We start from the raw sequence: 23236 nt of genomic DNA on the forward strand, positions 1-23236 counted from the left end.
CAACAGGGACTCAAGGTGGCTTACAAATTAAAGGCAGAAAGGTATTGTGCCAGTAGTTAAAATGGAACAAACAGCACTAGGTGGTGGACTGCATTCTGGGGACTCGGACTATCCTCCACTAGTATTGCAGTTTTACCTGGCAAAAGGCTGACATCACAATGACAAAGGCGAGTGTCATTGGCTGAGACCTGGCCAAACAGATAGCAAAGGTTTGGTGGGTGCTCTGGGAGAAGCCTTGTGTTGCCTACATTCCCTTGCTATAAATGAAGAACTCGAGGAGATGTGATAGAAAGATGGGTCTTCTCTGTGGTGGCACCAGGGCCGTCTTAGGTGTATCTGGCGCCATGGTGCAATGATGCCTCTGGCGCCCCTTGCGCTCTGCCAGGCAGGGCCAGGCACAGCGGGCAGCCAGAGGGTGCGGCGCGACAGGCAGGGACGCTGCCAGCTGTGCTACACCTCTGCCTGCTCGGCCGAAGCGACGGAGCAACGCTGCAGTCCAGGGAGCTCTAGCTGCCTCCGTCGAGGGAGACATGGACCTCATCGCATTATGGGGCAGCACTGTCTGTGCTCGCTGTGACTTGAAGGAGTGTGGCCAGAAGGTTGCCTATGTCCAGGTCCAGGTCCCCCTCGATGGAGGCAGCTCCGCCGCCACTGCTGCCGCCTCACTTCAGCCACCGCTGCCGGGAAAGGAGCGAAGTGGGCGAGGCGGAGGCCAGGCCCGGCTCTAGGTGTAGTCCCAGTGGCGCGGGGCCGGCAGGGGGGGGGCGCTGCGTGGTGATGCCGCGCTGCGAGGGCAGGGGCGCCAGAGCGATCTCCGCGCCCCAGCGCCAGGGCGCCCGACCTGCTTGAGACGGCCCTGGCGGAGGCGGAGGGGGGGCAGGGGCGGAGGCGCTGGCGGCTCCATGTGCCTCCTTGATGCGCCCCCTGCTGGGCGGGCGCCCTGGCACACCGCGCCAGTCAGCCCAATGGGAAGGACGGCCCTGGGTGGCACCGCACTCCCTATAGGATCCTTGCTTGTCACCTTCGCTTTAGTCGTTCTGGAACTGGCAGTTCGAATCTGAGCTCCTATTGCTCTGTCCCAGCTCCTGCCAACCAAGCAGTTTGAAAGCATGCCCGTGCAAGTAGATAAATAGGTACCACTGCGGAGGGAAGGTAAACAGTGTTTCTGTGCGCTTTGGCTTCCGTCAGGGTGTTCTGTTGTGGCAGAAGCAGTTTAGTCATGCTGACCACATGACCCGGAAAGCTGTCTGTGGACAAACGCCAGCTCCCACGGCCTGAATGTGAGATGAGCACCGGTAGTCGCCTTTGACTGGACTTAACTGTCCAGGGGTCCTTTACCTTTTTACCTTTACCTTCTGGTACTAGGTGAACAACTTTTTATTTTCTCAGGCTTTTAAATCTTGAAATTGTCTAGTTAACTATAGGATTGGACTAGGACCTCAGCCATGAAGCTCACTGGGTCACCTTGGGCCAGTTACCACCTCTTAGCCTAACCTACCTCACAGGGTTGTTGTGAGGATGAAATGGGGATAACCATGTACACCACCTTGAGATCCTTGTAAGATAAAAGTGGTATATAAATGTAATATAATAATAATAATAATAATAATAATAATAATAATAGATCTTTTGATATTTCTGAAGTTTGTTTGTCTTTGCTTCTACTTTTGTTTGATACTCTGCTGCTGTTTTTACACTGTATTTATTTATTTATTTTAATTTAAAATACCTTTATTGAATATTCAAATAAAACACATACAACTAATATAAAGAAAAGAATAAGCAAAACAAAGCATACCTATTATAAACCATATACAAATTAAAAACCTATCAATACATGTCTATCTCATAAACTAATTCAATCTAACTATATCATTTATTATTCATATTTATAAAATGATTTCTTTTAACTTCACATAAACTCTTCTCTAAGTCGACTTCCACGTGCCTTCACCCCAGGCTTATAAATTTACATACATTTAGACTGCATTCCTTTACATTTTATCTTGGGATCTCTACTGAATATTAAAAATAAATCCAAGTCTTTATCAGGGGACACTGCTTCTTCAAATATTCTCCAAACTTTTCCCAATTTTGATTGAGTTTCTGATTACTGCCACCTCTGATCAAATTTGTCAATTTGGCCAGATCTACATAATTACAGTGTAACCTCGGTTTATGAACACCTCGGTTTATGAATTTTCGGTTTATGAACACCGCGGACCCATCTGGAACGGATTAATTCACTTTCCATTACTTTTAATGGGAAAGTTCGCTTCAGTTTATGAACGCTTCAGTTTATGAACAGACTTCCGGAACCAATTACACCCATGTTTCAGTTTATGAACGCTTCAGTTTAAGTACTTTGCGGACCCGTCTGGAACGGATTAATCCACTTTCCATTACTTTCAATGGAAAAGTTCCCTTCAGTTTATGAACGGTTACTCCGCGGACCGTCTGGAACGGATTAATCCACTTTCCATTACTTTCAATGGGAAAGTTCGCTTCAGTTTATGAACGCTTCAGTTTATGAACAGACTTCTGGAACCAATTGTGTTCATAAACCGAGGTACCACTGTAATCACTTTTTCCTGCCATTCTCTGATGTTAGGAGTCTCTTGTTTTTCCCCAATAATTGGCAATTAGGATTCTCGCCGCCACCACTGCATATAGGAAAACCTTTTCATCTTGTTTATTTATGTCTTCATCTACCATCCCCAGTAGAAAAGACTCAGGGTTTTTTTCAATTCCTCAAATACCCCGTTACAAAAAGGTTTTAGTTTATCGCAGTGCCACCAAGTATGTATAAAGGTCCCTACCTCCTTTTGGCATCTCCAGCAGAAATTGTCTTTAGTCTCATACATTTTGTGTAATTTGACTGGCGTCAGGTTGTTACACTGTATTTAGATTTTATGGCTTTGCCCTTTTTTATGTATGCTTTATTTCCACTGTTAGCCACCCACAGCATATATACACTGAGTAAATAAACAAGAAATTATTATTTTTTCCAATTTGAGTTGAAGGGATATTTACTTTGCCACCAGCTTTACTTATTTTGCCACCTGCTTTACTGCAGTTTACAACAGCGGTAAAAACAATAAAATACAATGAAGGAACTACAAGAACCTTACCTTCCAAGTCCCGGACTGCAGAATCCGGGACCGGCAGCCGTGTGACACCGGAAGTTGCATCGCCGGCTTCGAAAGTCGCTTCTACGCATGTCAGGAAGTGCGTCGACACAACTTCCGGTGTCGCTCCGCCCATCTATGGGCACCAAAAATGGCCGCCGCCGACACCGGAAGTAGCGTCTATGCACTTCCGGACATGCGTAGGTGCGATTTTTGAAGCCGGCGGCGGCCATTTTTTGTGCCCATAGAAGGGCAAATCAGAAAGAAAAAAATGGCCGCCGGCAGGAGAAAATAACGGAGAAAAACGGGAGACGAAGTGATACGGGGGACCACCGGGAAAAGGTAAGTAAAAACGGGGGGTTTCCCGGGGAAAACGGGGTACTTGGCAGCTATGACAAGAACAGCAATGAAACCACAAAATAAAAGCAGCAGAGAAAAGAACTAGAAAACCTTTCATCTCAAAAAGGGTTCAAAGTAGAGAAAGATATAGCTTTTCTCTGGTACTCAGGGGAAATGAAGGTAATGCCAGGCAAACATACCAAAAGAAGCGCATTTTACAATTTTGCACTCCACCACACAGGCCTGATTTGCACATAATGCTAAACCATGGCTTATTAAACCACATGGTGTATTGAACCATCACATATGTGTTAGTGTGAACCCTACCAGCCACTTGAAAACCCTTGGTTGTAATAAACCCTCATTTTTAAAAAAAGATTTAAACAGATAACGTCGTGGTATTGACCTAAAAAAAAGGCAGCTGGGAAAAGCAATCTCCACAAGCAAAGCAGCTCCACTGCTTCAGGCAAGAAACATCTGGAATCCCCTCCCTCCAGGGGAAAAAAAATGTTGGTTTTCACTTAGGGAGAAAATGGATGAATCGCTTCCAAAGGAGGGGTGTGGGCCCTCTGCACAAAATTTACCATATACCTCATTGCATGTTGCCAAGGCCCAATACAGGTTTGGCTGCTATGACAACAGTTTTCTGTTGCCAGGGAGTTAAGGGGAGTGGCAGGAGAGCCCGCCAAAAAAGAAGGGCAATAACACCTGGCGTAGTAACTCAAAAATGCGAGAAGTCTGAGCAGTTTTAACCCACTCCTCATGTGCGGGCTTGGGAATACTCTCCCTTGTCAACAAGAAGATACTATCCTCTTACCAGAGAATCCAAAAATCTGGGCTACCAACCACAACTCTAACCACTGGCCCTCACCACCCCAACTGGCTTTCAGCTCCTTCAAATCCAGGCATCCCCAAACTACAGCCCTCCAGCTGTTTTGGCCTACAACTCCCATGATCCCTAGCTAACAGGACCAGTGGTAGGGAAAGATGGGAATTGTAGTCCAAAACATCTGGAGGGCCGAAGTTTGGGGATGCCTGTTCAAATCACTACCCATCCCATTACCACATATGTTCCAGGATTAGACTGGAGATTGGGGGGGGGCTTTCCTACCTGTGAACAGATTGGGCGGGGGGGGCATCCCCTAACCCATGGATTCCCAAACTTGGGTCTCCAGCTGTCGTTGAACTACAATTCCCATCATCCCTAACCACTGGTCATGCTAGCTAGGGATGATGGGAGTTGTAGTCCGACAATAGCTGGAGACCCAAGTTTGGGGAGCCCTGCCCTAGGAGAGCTCTCTATCAGTTTGTATGGTACAAAACGGCTGATTGTGTTTTCATCGGCAACTCCAGTTGCAATATAAGGTCTGGAAGGTGTGAGTGAAGAGATGGGGAGGGAAGGTAAGCTGGCTCCAGGGAAGGGCTAGGGAGCCTGTGGTCCTCCAGATGTTGGTGGACGGCAACTCCCTTCCTCCTCGACCTTTGGCCCTACACCTGGGGCTGATGGGAGTTGGAGTCTAACAACAGCCAGATGGCTCCAGGTTCTCCTCCCTTGACCTAGGGAAGAAAGATCCTACTAACTTGCAGCCCATGCGGCCCTCAGTGGCGGCCCTCAGCAACATTTGATGCCCCATACTCCCTTCCCAAAGCCAAGATAGCACTTCCCCAGCTTTGAGGAGGTGGGAGGGCTCTAGAACCCTGATGGAGCCTCACACCTTCTTCCCAAAGCCCAGTGCCTCGCTTGGAAAAGCAGCATGAGGGCTGAGGCGGGGAGGCGTCAAATTTTGGCCTCCTCCCCCCCATGCGACAAGGCAACATGCAGACTGCAGGTTCCATGTTGGAGTACTTTTTCAGCCCACTTGGTGTGAAAAGTTGGAACCGACCTGATCCGGGGAAGCAGCATGGAATGAATGGGCGGGCGAGTGTCCTTTCTCACTGAAATAAAATTGCCTCCAATGTGGGAGCCAGGTTTGACCCCAGGGGTTCCCAGCTGGAAAGAGAAGGACGCTCGGGGAGACTGCCCAGCAGCACTAACGTGGGAGCTATATTAGATTCCTGGGATCCATGCTCAGAAATGTGGAGACAGACCAAGTGAGAGTTAAGGGTAGGAGGGAGCAGACCAACAGCGGTGCGGGGAGAAGGGGGAAATGTTACGATAAACGAACAAGCAGAAAGGTATAACAGCTCGCCTATTCAGCAGATCATTTCTGTGTGTTTTATATACACTGGTTTTACATTGGGTTTATCTGGAAAACGTTCAACAAAAACGCTGTTTTAAAGGGGCAAGGGAGATGGAGGCAGGATTCGGAGGATCAGCTCCCTCGCTGCTTGCAGCTGTGCTCCTCTACTACCTCCCAACAGCTTGCTCTCTCAGGGAACTGTGAGGCTCTTCCCATGGGAGCTGCCATGCTGGGGATAAGCTAGAGAGAGATCCTAAGTGGGTCACTGCATTGCCTTTCCTCAGATATCAAAGCAGGAGGCCATGCTTTGATGGAGAGGTTTCCACACCATTAGAGCGATTCAGGCATGAGTTAAGAGAAACAATTGGCAACCAACCATGTAGCCAGGGGCAGATTTATGTTCTATCATGTTTTTAATATTCTGTTGGGAGCCTCCCAGACTTGCTAAGGAAACCCCGCCAGATGGGCGGGGTATAAAGTATGATGATGATGAGGCCCTAAACTACACCAAGTCGAAGGGGCCCCATAGAATCTGTCCATAACGCTAATAGCAAGGGCAATGGAAATAGAAACGACATCGTTTTACATTTATATATGCACACAGACAAGGATGCAATGAAAAACTAAAAATCTCGATACCAGTGTTTCCTGAAGCTCTTACAGCAGAGGCATACGATCATATAACACCCCCTTGCCAAGGTTTTTAGAGGCTCGCCTTATACACATCTGTGTTAGTCGCTATTCTGGGAGTGCCACCACGTTGTGAGAATGCAAGATCGGAGAAGCAACTCATGCAATACGCAGCCTCCCCCAAGGGCAGGAAATCATGATAACACCTTTGCTTAGTCTAAATTATTGATTTAATTACATCGGAGGGAAAGAAGAACTAGAACCTTTCGATTCTCCGCTCCACCCAAACAAAGCACAAGCTGTAATCAAGTCTTGATAGCAGTGTGTTTCGGTGAAGTACACCACAAGCCCAGGTAGGGCTGGGCAATACTGTATGTCAATACCTTGTTTGATCCCTGTTTGATCAAAACCAAGACCTTGTTTGATCAAAACCAGTTTGAAGTCCACAGCGGCAGAGCTTCATGCTCTGCCACCGGGGGTGGAGAGCAGGCGTGTTGCTCCCAGGGACACAGTGCGCGTTCTGGGGACGGGACGCACCATGCACAGGGGCGGGATGTGCGTTTTGGGGGCGGGACGCACCACTGCAGGGGTGGGACACACCTTTTGAGGTCGGGGCACACATTTTGGGGCGGGGCGGGCAGCCGCGATGGCGCCCCTGGGATCGCGCCGCTCGGGGCGGCCCGCCCCCACCGCCCCTATCTTCCTACGCCCCTGGAAGTCCATATCATGATATCGGTTTCATAAAAAGGTCAGTCAAAGGTAACTTTGGGGTTGCAGCGCTCATCTCACTTTTAGGCAGAGGGAGCCGGCCTTTGTCCACAGACAGTTTTCCAGGTCATGTGGCCAGCATAACTTAAACCACTTCTGGTGCAACAGAACACTGTGACAGAAACCAGAGTGCACCGAAATACCATTTACCTTCCCACTGCAGCAGTACCTATTCATCTACCTGCACTGGCGTGCTTTGGAACTGCTAGGTTGGCAGGAGCTGGGACAGAGCAGCAGGAGCTCACCACCGTCACGCAGATTCGAACCGCCGACCTACTGATCGGCAAGCCCAAGAGGCTCAGTTTAGACCACAGTGCTCCCCACGTCCTGGCAATATATTGTGAATCATGATGTGTGTGTGTGTGTGCGCGCTATGCAAAAATCACAATGTGGGGGAAACTGCGAAGCCAGCCAATGCCTCTGTTAGGGTTGCCATATTTCAATAAGTGAAATTCCAAACACAGAAGTTGTTGAACTATTTTATTTTTTTTAGGAAATTTGCCAAAAAGGCAACACTTCCACCATGAGAACAGGATGCTGGACTAGATAGGCCACTTGATGAAGCAGGCTCTTTTTGTGTTCTTTATTTCGTACGGCAGAATGATAAGGAGGGATGATGTGCATCTCCTCAAAGACCAAAAAAAAAGGCTTCCAAAGCTCAGCAGGGCATTAGGAAAATCTGATCAGACTGCTTCTGTAAGATAAGAACCATGGAGAGTATCCACAGTCAGGATCCACAATTGCTTTCCCAGGGAAACAGGGCGTGAGCCCAGGTGTTCTGGCTACATCCCAACTGGGCGAAAGTTGACAACTCTCCGATCTTGATACCTCCCCAAAGTGTGCCTTGCACAATCCTGTTCTTCTCGAGGTGTTTCGGCTGCATAATCACAAGCTAGAAGAAGCGCACCTCAGATCATGCGACCAGAATGGAATGGCAGGGCCTGCCCCACTGCAGTATGCCTCTCCGGCCCCACTGGGACCGCAACCACAGTGCGCCCCTCGCTGTCCAAGAGGAAAGACTTCAGCATCGTCTGTCTGCTCAGGCCTAGGCATAGTCTAAGAGGCATGACTTATTGTCGTCTCTCCCTTTCCATCAGAACTCGTAGTAAAATGGATGGGGTGTTACGAGACATGGGTACCCTGGGACAAGCCGGCACTGGGACTCTTGAGCGATGTGGAGACCTCTGCAGGCAGCAGGACTGGACTGTCACCAGCTAGTGAGCAAAGAATCATAGAATTGTAGAGTTGAAAGGGGCCCCAAGGGTCCTCTAGTCCAACCCCCCTGCAATGCAAGAATTTAAGCTAAAGCATCCATGACAGATGGCCCCATCCAAACTCTGCTTAAAAGCCTCCCGAGGGAGACCGTTCCACTGTCGAATAGGTCTTGCTGTCAGAAAGTTATTCCCAATGTTTGCTCAGAATCTCCTTCCTTGTAACTTGAAGCCATTGGTTTGAGTCCTACCCTCCAAAGCAGGAGAAAACAAGCTTGCTCTATTTCCCATGTGACAACCCTTTAGACCAGTGTTTCCCAACTGGAAGCCATATGGCCCCGCTGGGGTGCCCCAAGATATTCCAAGGGAGGCTATGGAGCCACAGAAAGAAGTGAGAAGAAAATAAAAGATTTAAAAAAAAGAAAATTCTGATTGGCTGGCGATATGCTTGGCCAATCACAAGTAGGTAAGGGGGCGGCCCACCAGGGGGCAGCCTAGCGCTTCTTTTTGCCACATGCATTTTCTTGAAGCAGTCCGGGTTTGTTTCCAGCAGGAGAGGGCGATCTCTGAGGCAGAGGTTAGATGGCCATCTGTCATGGATGCTTTAGCTGAGTTTCCTACGTTACACGGTGTTGCACTAGAAAGATGATCCTTTTAGTCCCTTCCAGCTCTATGATTCTCTCTTTTTTCTGCTTCAGCAGTATTTCATTAGGTTCCTATCATTTTAAGGAACTGTATTTTTATAAATTATAAAAATTATATATAAAAAACATGTTCTAATTACAAGCAAAACATTTAAATAGCTACCATTAGGATGGGGGGGGGCACAGGAAGGAAACAAGTTCGGAAGGGGGCCACTGCTTTTCTATGCCCAGCTCCTTCAACCGTTCCTCATAAGGCTTGCTTTCCAGACCCTTGATCATCTTGGTCTGGACTTCAATCCTGTTTTGTGCTGCTTCACCAGCATGTTCCCTGCAGGATCTCCCACCCTACATTAGTAGATCTAGGCTGGTGAAACTGGTTCGACTCACTGCTGAGCTAGAGATATCCGGAGTGGCCACGGACAGACTCCTCTTTCTCAGCCTCAGTTTCCCATCTGTATGGGAACAGTAATATAATCTACTTCGCACGATCACTGTAAAGAGCAACAAGTGCTATATAACAAGCCTGCCTTTTCCTTAGACCCCCACCCCCAAACACAATGATGTGACCTTGCATAAAATCTGATGCTCTCTACCTCAGAAGTAGCTGCTGCTGAGCATTTGGTAGGAAAACCACGGGGTGTTAATTGGTTAACGTCTGTTGCACACTGCCTGCCAAGGACCGGATGCAGCTGGGCATGAATATAAAGGAAGAAACTGGGGTTTCCCTCCCCCCTTCTAGCATAAGAAAATATTGTTGCCTTGGGCACAAGCTGCAACTCCAGCAGATTTTAAAATAGTTAATGCTTGCTGCGCGATAGCAGGGTGCATGCAAACTATGAGCCAGCGTGGGAGTCTAGGGTGTTAGAAATGGAGGGCCCTTCAGAAAGAAAGGCGGGGTTTAAATTACAACAAACAACAACAACAACAACAACAACAACAACACAGGCACCTTTTAATTCAGGTAAACTGCCCACTTTTCCAACTCCAAGCAAGATAGCTTATGTTGTTGTTGTTGATTAGTCGTTTAGTCGTGTCCGACTCTTCGTGACCCCATGGACCATAGCATGCCAGGCACTCCTGTCTTGCACTGCCTCCCGCAGTTTGGTCAAACTCATGTTCGTAGCTTCGAGAACACTGTCCAACCATCTTGTCCTCTGACGTCCCCTTCTCCTAGTGCCCTCAATCTTTCCCAACATCAAGGTCTTTTCCAAGGATTCTTCTCTTCTCATGAGGTGGCCAAAGTATTGGAGCCTCAGCTTCACGATCTGTCCTTCCAGGGAGCTGATGTTAGGAATTTGTATTTTTCACAGTGTTAGATTGCAAACTTATGTCAGGGACAGATTGGATGAAGAAGTCTGGTGGAAGCCTGCCTCCCAAGATCCCCCCAGGGAGGGCTCCGAAGATGACGGCACCTTAGAGCCCGGAGCCTGGTGGTGGGACACAGTGGAGCCATCAACAGAAGGGAAGAGCTGGGAGCGGATAGAAGCAGGAGACTTGAGCGATTCAGGGGGCTCAGGGTCTTCCAGGACAGGATTAGAATCTGAGAGTCACAGTGTGAGCGCAAACAGTCCCTGTTATGCATTCAGTGGCCTGCGTTTGCCTGAGCTTGAGTCTGGACTAAGGATTCTGAGCTCCTGTGTTCTGATTTTCGATACATGCTGTCCAATCACAGAACATTTCAGGATTTGGGCCTCTGCCATTGGCCCTTGGACTCTGAGTCGTGATTTGCAGCTTGGAAGTTTAGACAGCCAATCACGTTGGGAGTGGGAGTGGCCCAGGCTTTCAGAAATATATAAGCAGTTGCTTTGCCTCTTTTCCCCAGTTATGCAGTTAGATAAAGGTTATTGTTGTTATCACTGTGTCTTGCCTCGTGGGAACCCACCTACACTTCAGTCCTAGTCCTCCTTATTCTCCTCCCCCTGGCTCCCCATTCCAGAATGGCCCGGTCCTGCACAACACGCCTGACATACCCAGTCGCTCAACGCAGTCTTTGTCTGCTTGGGAGGCATCCAGAGTGAGAGGCTAGAGGGGAAATGGCATGCCTAGAGCTTAGTTTCAGCAACACCTTTGTTGAGTCAAGGCTAACCAGGGACATTGCTGCATTGTTGTTTTTCTGCCAATAAAAAGCTAATTGCATTCCACCTTGCGTGTGTGCGCCTGGATGACCTGGCTCCTTGACAGCTTCCTTGACACCTTAGTTAATGGCACCATTAATGACACCTTAGTCCCATTGTTCTCAGTGGAGAAGCAAGTCTGCAATCGTAACCCCATTTGCCTGGGAGTAAATCGCATTGAGTTTAACAGCACTTAATTCTGAGTGGACATGGGTAGGCTTGAACTGTAAGTCATTACTAAGTGATCCCATTAACTCCTATGGGACCTATGCACAACTAAGGTTGCGAACCTGTAGGCACTCTTGCTGGAATAAGTCTCATTGATTTCGATGGGAATTTAAATCTAAGTAGAAGTGCCTGGAATTGTGCTGTTAGTCTAGGCCCAACCCACAGAGTTTGGCAATGCTGTGATATCTTGATCTTAATTAACCCTTGAAACCTCTGAGAGAGTTGGGAGGTTAATGTTAAGCGAGATGGGAGTTGCGATGAGAGGGAAGAATCCCTGGTTTCCTTAGAGAGAAGGTGGGGAAATGCAAAGATTCTTGTTAGAATAAGGAGGATGTGAGCACTGAACTACTGAGCTAGAGCAAGAATGCAGGGAAGAAAAGAATATCAGCATTTTCCGAGGCAAGAATGGTGGTAGTTAAACTGTTCCTCGGGAGGCAGTAGACTGGAGCACAGAATCATTTGGATACAGGGAAGGTGGAAATGCAGCTCAGAATCATGCACACACACACACCTCACTCAGAATCATACAATTGCAGAGTTGGAAGGGACCCCCGAGGGTCATCTAGTCCAACCCTCTGCAATGCAGGAAAAAATTTGTGCAACGTGGGGCTCATACCCACAACCCTGAGATTAAGAGACTTGTGCAATACCGACTAAACATTCAGATGTCATTCTAAGGCAGCAGTCCTAACCCTACTTCACTGGGAGTAAGTCCCATCGAATTTAATGAGACTTGCTTCTGTGGGAGAGAGTTAGGACCGTCGTATAAATCAGCAACAGGAACTACCCAGACGGGAAGCGCCTCACGGTTGCAGGCTTTAAAGTTACTGTCGCTGGTTTAAAAACATAGGAAGCTGCCTTATACTAAGTCAGATCATCGGCCCATCTTTCTCAGCGTTGTCTAGACTGAATGGCTTCATCAGGGATGCAGGCAGAAGCCTTGCTCGGCCCTGCATGGAGATGCTGAGAGTTGAACCTGAGACCTTCTGCATGCAAGGCAAATGCTCTGCCACTGAGCTATATGGCCCTGCCCTGCCGATAGATCTGTCTCCCATGCAAATCTTGCTTCTCCATTGAGGACTTTCTCCCTTTAACATTTGGATTTCGCCGGTGTTCAGCACTCTGATTCACAACAGGGGTCATGCGCAAGCACCTATCTGCCCTGTGGCAAATCCACCCTGAGTATCGCACTCTCAAACTCAATGATCCTCTGTTCCGTTCAAAGTCCACCAAGCTCAGCAGCTGCCTCACAAAGACAAAGAACATCATTTCCCAAACAGAAACTAACCACCATCCAAAAGTGGGTGCTCTTTTCTTTCCCCATTTTTTTTTGGGGGGGGGGCTCTTTGCAAAATACCTTTGAAAAGTAACTTTTGCATTATGAGAGACTTAAAATAAAGGTTTGCAGAAGCTTTGCTCATGCGGGACCCTTTTCATATGCAGAGTCAGATCTGTTAACATGCTACTAGGTGCAGATCTACTTTGAAATTAATGCTTAAGCTTCAAGGGCCCCAGAAGTAACTACCATATAGTCCACATTGCTGGAAAAAGTGCATATACTGTATATATATAATTTTTTTCTATTTTTCACCTCCCCAAAACTCAGAAACTATGAGGCATAGGGAATTTTAATTCACACCAGTGACTTTGACATGTGAGATAATCCAATCCAGTGGTTTTAATCAAAATCTGAGATGTAGTACGGTAGTTAAATTTTTTAAATATATATATAAAAAGGTGGAATAACCCCATTGAAGAAGATAACAGTGGTTATTCATACCACGTTGCTGGTTGCGAAGGAGTCCCCATAACAGTCCAAGCTTCAGGGCCCCCAACATGTAGGTCTGCCACTGCAAGCTATCTGTAGATATGTAACACCAGGCTTCTACAAATGCCATTTTTCCCCTCCCCTATATGGAGATAATTTCAGCATAGGAGAACTGTTTCCCACAAGACACAAACAGATCTATTTATGCACAGCAAGGCTTCATCATAAAGCCATTGCTACCCAGCAACAGGAAGAACACCCTGGTAATTACTGGCCACGCATGCCCCCCCCCCGGCAAAATATAGTTATGGGTGACAGAACCAGGGCAGTCACTGCCAGAGGGCAATTTCTTTAGGCAGGGACAGCCAAAGGGGAATATGGCAAATTGTAGAGATACTTAAGAAACTGCATGTGGGTTAGAGACAGTGGCCAGGTAACAAGTTTTTAGTCGATGTGCTTTGGAAATGAGAAATCCGACAAACTGCACATTTCAGAGTTATCCTTTTCCTTGCATCCCTATTTGTTTAAAAAAGCACGTCGTTGCGCCTGCAACCCAAATACTTGCTCTGTTGATTGTACATCTTTTGCAACCAGGTCAGTGAATTTTTTAAAAAATAGTAACAACAACTCCAGGCATGGAGGGCAATTTCCATGGGGATTGCAAAGCACATGGGTGGGAAACTTAACCCTCCCCAGCTGTGATCCCAATAAAAAAAAAATCTGCCCCCCAACACCTGTGCTGCAATGGCACCAATGAAGGCTTTATAGTAATAATAATTTATTTTTTATACCCCACCCAACTGGCTGTGTTTCCCCAGCCACTCTGGGCGGCTCCCAATCAAGTGTTAAAAACAATAAAGCATTAAATATTTAAAAACTTCCCTAAAGAAGGCTGCATTCAGATGTCTTTTAAAAATAGGATAGTTGCTTATTTCCTTGACATCTGATGGGAAGGCGTTCCACAGGGCGGGTGCCACTACCGAGAAGGCCCTCTGCCTGGTTCCCTGTAACCTCACTTCTCGCAATGAGGGAACTGCCAGAAGGCCCCCGGAGCTGGACCTCAGTGTCCAGGCTGAACAATGGGGGTGGAGACGCTCCTTCAGGTATACAGGACCGAGGTGATTTAGAGCATTAAAGGTCAACACCAACACTTTGAATTGTGCTCGGAAACGTACTGAGAGCCAATGCAGGACCAGAGTTATATGGTCCCGGCAGCCACTCCCAGTCACCAGTCTAGCTGCCGCATTCTGGATTAATTGCAGTTTCCGGGTCACCTTCAAAAGTAGCTTTCCCTTCCCCTATAGTTAATTGCAGCTTGTGGTGCAGGGATGGGGGCGAAATCCCTTTGGGATTGTGGCTGAGGATACAGCCCAGGTGAAAATTACTCCCTCCCCCCTCCCCCCCGCTGGGTGCCTAACATTGCATTTATTACCGTAGTATTAATTTTTATGGGAGATGTTCTTTTGCAGCATTGCATTTTAAAGAATTCTGGTGTGGCTAAGAACCACACAATTAATACAGCACGCAGTTAGGCCCTGAGTTTTCTAGGTCCCTCCAGCCCTCCGTCTCTCCAGTCAGCATTTGCTTGGAGCTTTGTTCCATCAGCACAACCAGACTCGTTTGGCCTGTCCACAGAAGACGGACGTTGCATGCTTTGTAGGGGGTGCTGTCCACAAGCAGCTAGTGCTGATCAGTCCCAAGCACTGTGTGCCAATGCACCATACTGAACTAGCTAGCTTGGGGAGAGGGGGCAGATGGTGACAAGGGCTTCATCTCAGCAGTTGCCTCTAAATGGGTTTTATTGCGTTGCAGCAAAGCACCTCAAATGGAATTTGGCAAGCAGAGAAAAACCACATAAACAAAATTACTCCCGTACTAACAGATTTTCCGGTTCTGCTTGGAGTGAGCAAAGAAGCCAGCCTGTTTCTGTTTTCTCCGAGGGGGGGAGGGGAGGTAATTGAATATTTCCCAATCCCAAGGGTGCCTTTTCTTGGGTTAAAGTGGCTGGAAAATCAGGAAGAGTTGCCTGGTCAAAGAAAAACACAGAGGCTTTCCCTAAAAGCTGTAGATCAATGAATCAAAACATCACACCGGCTGCGAGGATCCAGGTTGAGTTACAGCCGCCGCACTCAAATTCTCCTGATTTTAGCAGTTTGCTTCCATCTAGCACACAGCTAGCTCGCTCCTTTCCCCTGCAGGGTCAGCCTCAAAATATGCAATGCTGAAACAAGATGCTATAGCAAAGGCGTAGAGGAGGAACATAGCTATATAGGTGAAATGTCAAGCCACAACAGGAAAATGTTAGTATCGCTTGCCGTTTTGCCTGGGGGCCCAGACTATCTCATCACCTAGGTAGAAGAAGAGTTTCAAAGGACCCCAGGATTCCAGCCTACCTAATCCAACCTGTTGGTCCACTAAACAGCACAGTATATATAATCTGCAACCCCATAAAGTAACATAAACCTGTAATTTCAAATGCAATCTGGGAATAGCTGTCTTCTTACTAAGCACCAGCAAAACAACCCAATTTCTGAAAACTTAATTACCTGTGTCAGGTTTGCAATAACAGCAGCAACAAATTGAGGCTCATTTGCTTATTGCAGTCCTTGTTCTACCCTGAATTCTTGCAAAACTGCCCATTTTTTGTGAACATTTTCTGCTGTTTGCCTGGGGGGGGGGGGAAATGCTCCCAGCACTAGGGCTGCCTTATTTTGAAGAGCAAAAAAGAGGACACGTTTGCCGACTTCTGCTTTTAACTACAGATTGCTACGACAACTCTTACCCATGAAAAGGAGGACGTGTCCTGGGAAAAGGGCAACCCAACGTAGGCACTAGACCGAATGACAGCTTGTTTCCCCTTGCAAAGGGAAGGCGTGGGGCTCCCCTTCAGATGTGGGACCTCAGCAGAGGGCAGAAGCTTAAAGCCCCCCTCCCACCCCCCACAAACACACACCAAGATCCTGATCCATGCTGGACATTTTGAAAGGAAACTACTGCACTCAAGGGCAAACAGTGTAGTTAATGTAATGTGTGGTTTTACTCTAATTCTTTGGGAAGTAAATCACGCTTCATAGTTAGAGCAAGTCATTAGGCTGGGGGATAACCTGAGGCTCTCGTGGGCTCCAGCCCTCTCCACTGCTATGGAACAGTGACATTGCCAAATGTTGTTCAGTTTTTCTCTCTATGAGTCCCACCCAGTGAGACAGACACTTTGGAATGAGTTTAAATCAGGAAGTGCGCTTCCTTTGAGGCATCCACCAATCAGCCTCCCACTCACAAATGAACAAACAAACGGACGCAAGCACACTTTGCAAGAGAAAGCATGGGGGCAGAAACCTAAGGCAATGACAGGGAAGAGACATACTGGGGTGCAAGTTCTGAACTCTGGGACCTGGGAATCCTGGCAATCGGCTCTTTGCTAGACTCCACCCAAGGTGTTGGCAAGAAACCACTTTTCCCCATACCCATGTGAACCAAAACAAAAAACCAATGACACACACAACCCTGTTTTCCACCAAAACATGGAAACCAAACATCAAAAATATATTTTTACAGAACCTAGAAGACTTCAGTCCCTCCCAAATATTGCTGGACTGCAACTTCCATCACGCCCAGCCCGGCGAATTGTCGGGAACAATGGAAGATTTACAGAATCCACCTCCTAGTCTGTTTCCGCCATTCTAAATAATCCAGCTCTCCCTTCCGCTAGATCTGGAATCGCAGCCCTGTTTGCTCCAACCTTCACACCCTCCATCCCTCTCGTTCCTTCTCCCATACAACTGCGTTGTGGAAGAACCACCAAGGAAATTCCATTGTATCTTCTGAGGCTGCCCTAAATTCTATCTCAACACAACCACCCATTCCCTGATCCAATTTCCTGCGTGTTCTTTGCTCCAGTACCCAATCCTACCTGCGTACAGCGCTGGATCGCTTAAGCACAGACACAATCTGCTCCTTGCAGCCTCCTCTAAGAAATGTGCTGGCTGACTCTTCCGCTCAAACTCCCTCCCACTTCAAAACTGGTTGTACTGGTTTGTAATCAGCTCGGCAAGTCAGTGAAGACTTCCCAATTCTTGCCATGGGAGCCTACATGGAACTAAATAATAAGGGCCAGAGGTTTACCTCTTGGAACATCCCTCTAAAAGAGGTTCAATGGGCACCTTCTGTACCAGCTTTTAAAAGCATGCTGAAAACATTTCTGCTCTACATTCCAGACCTACCCAGGCAATTAATGGTCTACTGATGTTTGCTTTGAATTCTTCTGTTTTTAATTGGTTTTAAATATGATGTTACTGTATGGCTTGTTTTAAACTTCTGTGGCATATGCCTATGATATGGGGATATATAATGATTTGTATAAATATATGCCACTGCACCCCAAAAGGCCAGCTCTTAGGGATGACTATTTGGGGCACAGTTTTACAGTGATTCCCCTCCAGTGTGGTGTAGTGGTTAAGAGCAGTGGACTCGTAATCTGGGGAACCGGGTCCGCGTTTCCGCTCCTCCACATGCAGCTGCTGGGTGACCGTGGGCTAGTCACACTTCTTTGAAGTCTCCCAGCCTCACTCACCTCACAGAGTGTTTGTTGTGGGGGAGGAAGGGAAAGGAGAATGTTAGCCGCTTTGAGACTCCTTAGGGTAGTGATAAAGTGGGATATCAAATCAAATTGAGTTTTGGCCTCACGATCCTTGTGCTAAAGTGTTCCACAGGGCACTTTATGACCACCAACCCCTGCAATGCAGGAATCTCAACACGTGGTCTCCCATCCAATTTGAAAACATATCAGACCCTGCTTAGCTTTTCAAATGTACTAGCAGTTTTTTTGTTTGTTGGTTGTTGTTGTTTTATAAAAGAAGGCAATTTAAGTTCAGCTTTCCTGATTATCTTTTAACTCATTGTACGCAGCATCTCGTGTATCCCTCCTGTACCTATTTGTACACCGCTTTTAAAGGAGAAAAATTAAAATAAACAAACAATAATAATAATAATAATAAAGCTTTGGCCTTTCCTATACCAGACTGGGGACTCTCCCCATTAAAACTACAGCAAGCCCCAAGTTACACACATTTTACATGTGCACATTCAGCTTTATGTGCATGGCAAAATAAAAAAAATAAAAAGGGGCCAGAGTTCTGGGGGAAATGACATTGGCAATCCCTGCCCCGCTCCCCCTGCCATTGGATTCAATGGGTTTTGACTATATGCGATTGTGGCTTTAGGCACAATCCACAGAACATAACCACCGCGTAATTTGCAGGCTTACAGTACGCAACACTTTTTCCTAATCAAATCTGTTTTTCTTGCACACCACAGAATCATAGAATTGTAGAGCTGGAAGGTACCCTGAGGAGCATCTAGTCCAACCCCCCTGCAATTCAGAAATATGCATACGGGGATCGAACCTGCAACCTTGGGCGTTATCAGCACCATCCTCTAATCAACTGAGCTGTCCAGACTGTCTCTAATCAAACCACTTTTTAAAAAAATGCATAAAGACTCCAGATGAAATTACATATAAGAAACTGGGGTTTGCAACTCAACGAACTGAAATCATATACAGCCACCTTGGGGGGGGGGCTTTGCAAGCTGGAGCTAAGCCAACACTATGCTTGAGAGCTAGACACTGCTAAACATGTTGCCCCCGTGCCAATAATACTCAGTGTAAGTAGAAACAAATTAGGACCCGGAGTTTACATGCACAAACATCACTGAGCCCCAGGAGGGTGTCTCCTCGAGAGTGCACAACTTCACATCCAGCCCCTAATGGTTTGCGGAAGAAGGAGAGAGGGAGAGAAGGAAAGAAAGTGAGGAACCCACTGGAGAATATCTTTCTTTTTCTTTTTTAATTTAAATTTTTTTATTCACGGTAAATCACCAACAACCAAACACAAACAGTGAAACCCCCCGGCGGCCGATACATTAGGTGTACATAAACAATAAAAAAGCATATTTAAATCAACCATATGTACAATTCTATATATACCGGTATCAAGCTGCACACTCCGCAAGGTTTATTTAAGTTTTAACATTTTAATTACCCCAAATTGTTCAAACCTACCCGAATAATTCAATATCTTTTCAAACCAATCCTCCTCTTTCTCATTGACCTTAAACCCTTTCATTTTATACATCTTCACTGTTAGGTATTCTAAAATTATATTATTCAATTTCCCCCTCCATTTATTCACCCCTAGCTCTTCTGCATTTTTTCCAATTGCTCGCTATAACCTGTTTAGCTGGAGGATATCAAACCAGGGATGAGGACCCTGTTCAGAGAGCCACATGCCACTGGTGGGCAGGGCCAGAGACAAAAGAAAGCGGGGTAATGGACGGGACTCTTGCCTCTGTTGAAGCAGGCTACAGTCCTCCAGCCACACACAGTCAGAGGTTTTCAGCATACACACAAATCCTTCTGCCCCCCCCCCATCCAAGCGAGGAAGAGGCATTATCTCAGGCCAAGAACAGGTCCCAGACAGGCAAAAGCACTCGAATAAGATGCACAGCAGAGCTGGTGAGAAATGCGGCCTGGAGAGAGGCCCAGGGAGACCTGTTGGCCAGCGAGGTCTCAGGTTCCTTGCCCCTCCTTTAGGCAGAGATGCACGAAGCAGAAGCCCTCCTCTAATGCCATCGCAGAAAGAAGTGCTGCCTGCTTTCTAACCACCAACACCTCTCAGGTATATTCGCTTTATTCCTGAATGACATCCTTCCATCCACGAGAGTCTTATCTTTTTACGATGAACAATTAAACCGAAATGCTAGCTGCTTAAGAACACCAAGACACGGACTATATCCATTAATTATATGGATATGGTTTAGCCTAGTTCTTCTGCCCCCACCGAGCCTTCCAGGAAGCAAATCTCTCTCTTTTTAATCTATTACCTGAAGCAGAATTAGAAAATAGCCTGAAAACTAACATGATTTTTAATAACTCTCTAGGTTGCATGACTTCTGAGGCCCATTTCAGATTGCTATCTAGGTGGCACCTAGGATATGTGTCAGGGTTGTTATGACTACTCCTGAGTAACGACCTTCCACATGCTTGTCTTTCAAAAGTCTTTATTAGTGCACATTATTTACAGTGTAGCGAGCTGCTGGTTTCATGTCTCCTTATTCTGAATCAGAATCCGGCACTGCCCCCTTTCGCGATTTTGACCAACATAAAAGCCTCGGGACAGTGAATCTCCTCCCCCCTTTTCTCCTCCTTCTCAATACCGGTGTCGGGGGGGGGGGTCTACGGTCTGCCCTATTCCTGTCCACTCTTCCCGCCTCTCTCTCTTCCTGCCTGTGGAGCAGGGGCTCTCCAGTGCTGCCAGAGCCCTGGCACTCTTTCTCCGTTTCCTGACTCACCCCTTCAGGCCCCTTGCTCTCATGACTGCTTGGAGACGGGCTGCTTCTGATGAGGGGGAGGGGTTCTCTGTAATCCCTCCCCCTTACAATATGTATTCCTATTGACCCACGTGATCAACTAGACTCCACACACACACACACACACACACACACACACACACACAAACCTACATGCCTGATATTCCGGGTTCTATTGAGTAACAGCTGTCCACCAAAACTGGCATGGCTAGTGCTGTTGTTTAGGTGTCGAGCCATTTCTCTTTCTCTCTCTATCTCATATGCATGAGGTGCACATTTGCTGGTTTCCTTACTTAAGGCTTTCCACTTATAGGTTTAGGGAAAAGGTGTGAAGTGATGAAGATGTACAAGTGTATGGCAGCCAGCCACAAAAAAATGTGCTTTCTGTGGTATCAGGAAGTGCCTTTTAAAGTTAGGTATTTCACTGCCTGCCACTACAGCCCATGGAAATGTCTCACTCAGTTAAACAAGACTTTGCTTAACACAAGCAAGCACCAAACATAGCAGGCAGGCAGACCATAATTAAGAACAAAAAGTCAACCATAGGTAGCTACAAATATGATAAAATAAGTGGTGTGGGAAGCAGCACTTAGACCAGGCATCCCCAAACTGTGGCCCTCCAGATGTTTTGGCCTACAACTCCCATGATCCCTAGCTAACCGGACCAGTGGTTGGGGAAGATGGGAATTGTAGTCCAAAACATCTGGAAGGCCGAAGTTTGGGGGTGCCTGACTTAGACCTTCCCCACTCATGTTTTCTTCTGAGTGGAAAAGTAATGTTGGGAGGCTGATTTTAATCATGAAAATAACCTGTGGGAAAATGATTAAGCATCAACCTTCTGGTTTAAATTTGCAGGCTCTTATGGCAGATTTTCATTTTTCTCTTATTAAAAGAAAAGTTTGACCCTTTAATTTATTTCAAGTGGCAGAACAAGGAAACATTTGCAAACTTTAAAAAGAGGGAGGGGGTTTTCTTTTTCCCCCTGGCTCCCCTATAGTCCAACAGTATTGCCACAAATAACTAGCAGAGGAGGAATCTAAAATCAGGTGAGCTAGTAAACATATTTGTCAGCTGGTAATTTTTATGGAGTTATATGTGAGGCTGCATGATCCGACATGAAATAAAAGGGTGTGATCCTTTGAAGATACTTTGGGCTACCAAAATTGCTTTTCCACCCACAAAACATGTTTGCTAAAATTAAAACGATTACAACATTGGAGGAGGGGTGTGTGTACGAGAGGAGCCAAGTGAGGAAGGGAAACAGAAGACATCCACTCCCCACACAAAAATGTTTTTACTGGCCTTCACATTATTTTTGACAGAGAAAAGGATTGGCTAACATAAGTTTTTCAGAGGTCTCACTTCCAGGCACTGCCCATCCCCACACCCACTTAAAAGATTGTTGTTGTTATTATTATTATTATTATTATTATTATTTAATTTTTACACCACCCTATACTTGTAGGTCTTAGGGCGGTTACAGCATAAAACCACAGTATAAAAAACACAGACGGCTGCTTCATGTGACCTCAGAGGATCCCCTGTGACCTATAGCCTAAAAGGATGGAGATATCCAAGGCCACTAACCTCCTTACCTTCTCGAAAGTTGAAAATGACAGACACTGTTTCTCATCTGGTGGAAAGACTTGGGAGTGTGTGTGTGCGTGTGTGCGCAAAGTGGCATAAGAAAAATCCTATTTGCCATTTAAGTTTTGGAAGCAAGCAATTATCTCTGCCTCCATCATCTCATTACAGTAGCAAGCCAAGCAAAAGCAGCAGAGATATAAATCGATGCCTGCTGGAGGGGACGGCCACTTGCCTGCTTGCCATTTCCTCCCCAACCCCCCCCCGCCCCGCCCCCCCTCCAATCTCCATTGTGCCAACAGATCATTGATCAAACCCCTGCCTCGGTATCTGCGCAGGCTTGTCTATAAATAGTACCCCATGTAGTGGATGCCCTCAGGAAGCGACGGCCAGCTGTACACACACGGGTGTCCATAAACCTTGGCATCCCACCCGACCCCCCCCACGGAGACCACCTTCCTTCAGCTATTACATACCTGTTCCACCAGCAAGTCTCTCACGCAAGCTCATTGGGCTCCTCCGTAGGGGTCAGGCTGCCAACTCTGGGGAAATTAAAAAACAAAAAACCCTGCCTTTGGTCCTTTCAGAAGAAGGCACACCCACCCGGACGCCCCTAGCCCACACAGCTACTCCCACTAGGCTCCACTGCTCCCTCAAAGAACCCATAACTCAGCACCACTAACCCATAAAACCCCACCCCGTCCCAGTGCCTCCCCTCCCCCCTCCAGTTTCTGCTACTCCGGACCCGGGTTGGTCTCGCCTCCCCAGCAGCACCCAGAAAGGAGCCTTGTCTTGCCAGCAGCACCCACTAGGCCCGGGGTGGGGGAGGGGAGGGCTCACCTTGCTGCCTCTCTGGGGTGACCCCCCAACCCGACCCAATTCCGGGGCTGAGCCATGCGCCGAACCTCAGGGCTGGGGAGCAGGACCCCCCTGGCGACGGGCAGCCTTTCGGGGGTCCTCAGCGGCACCCCGGCTCCTCCTCCTCCTCCTCTCCATCCTTTCCGTTTTCTCCTCCTTCCCGAGCCGTTCCTTCCTCGCTCCTCCAGGTCCTTGCCCTTGGCGGCCCCCTGCTCCTCTACCCACTAGTCCGCCTGTCCTCGCCCGCCTGCCCGCCGGCCTCCAGCATCTCCCCTCCTCGTCACCGCCCAGTTGGCCATGCCGGCTCCGGCCGTACAAGGATTTTCCCGAAATGCACAGCGCCGCTGTATTGATGCTGATGCTGCTGGAGGTGGCCGGGGCTTCCGGAGCTCCCGCCTTGAGGTTCCGGAGCCGCCGCA

General features: G+C 47.4%; 1 protein-coding gene across 4 annotated transcripts in view; it reads right to left on the reverse strand.

Annotated features, from left to right (window-relative positions):
- The window catches only part of CPT1C (carnitine palmitoyltransferase 1C), a 54964-nt gene that overhangs the window by 30951 nt on the left and 777 nt on the right, over positions 1 to 23236 (reverse strand). For 2 of the 4 annotated variants that reach the window (XM_035135051.2, XM_035135049.2), the window contains exon 1: positions 16921 to 17016. The gene's annotated coding sequence lies outside the window, so the exon portion shown is untranslated. Of the gene's footprint in view, positions 1 to 16920; positions 17017 to 22435; positions 22502 to 22799; positions 22901 to 23236 lie in introns of those variants that run through there. The other 2 variants (XM_035135050.2, XM_060281111.1) reach the window with 2 other exon arrangements.

This window comes from Zootoca vivipara, chromosome 13 (genome assembly GCF_963506605.1).
Source record: "Zootoca vivipara chromosome 13, rZooViv1.1, whole genome shotgun sequence".
Classification (NCBI taxonomy): Eukaryota; Metazoa; Chordata; class Lepidosauria; order Squamata; family Lacertidae; genus Zootoca; species Zootoca vivipara.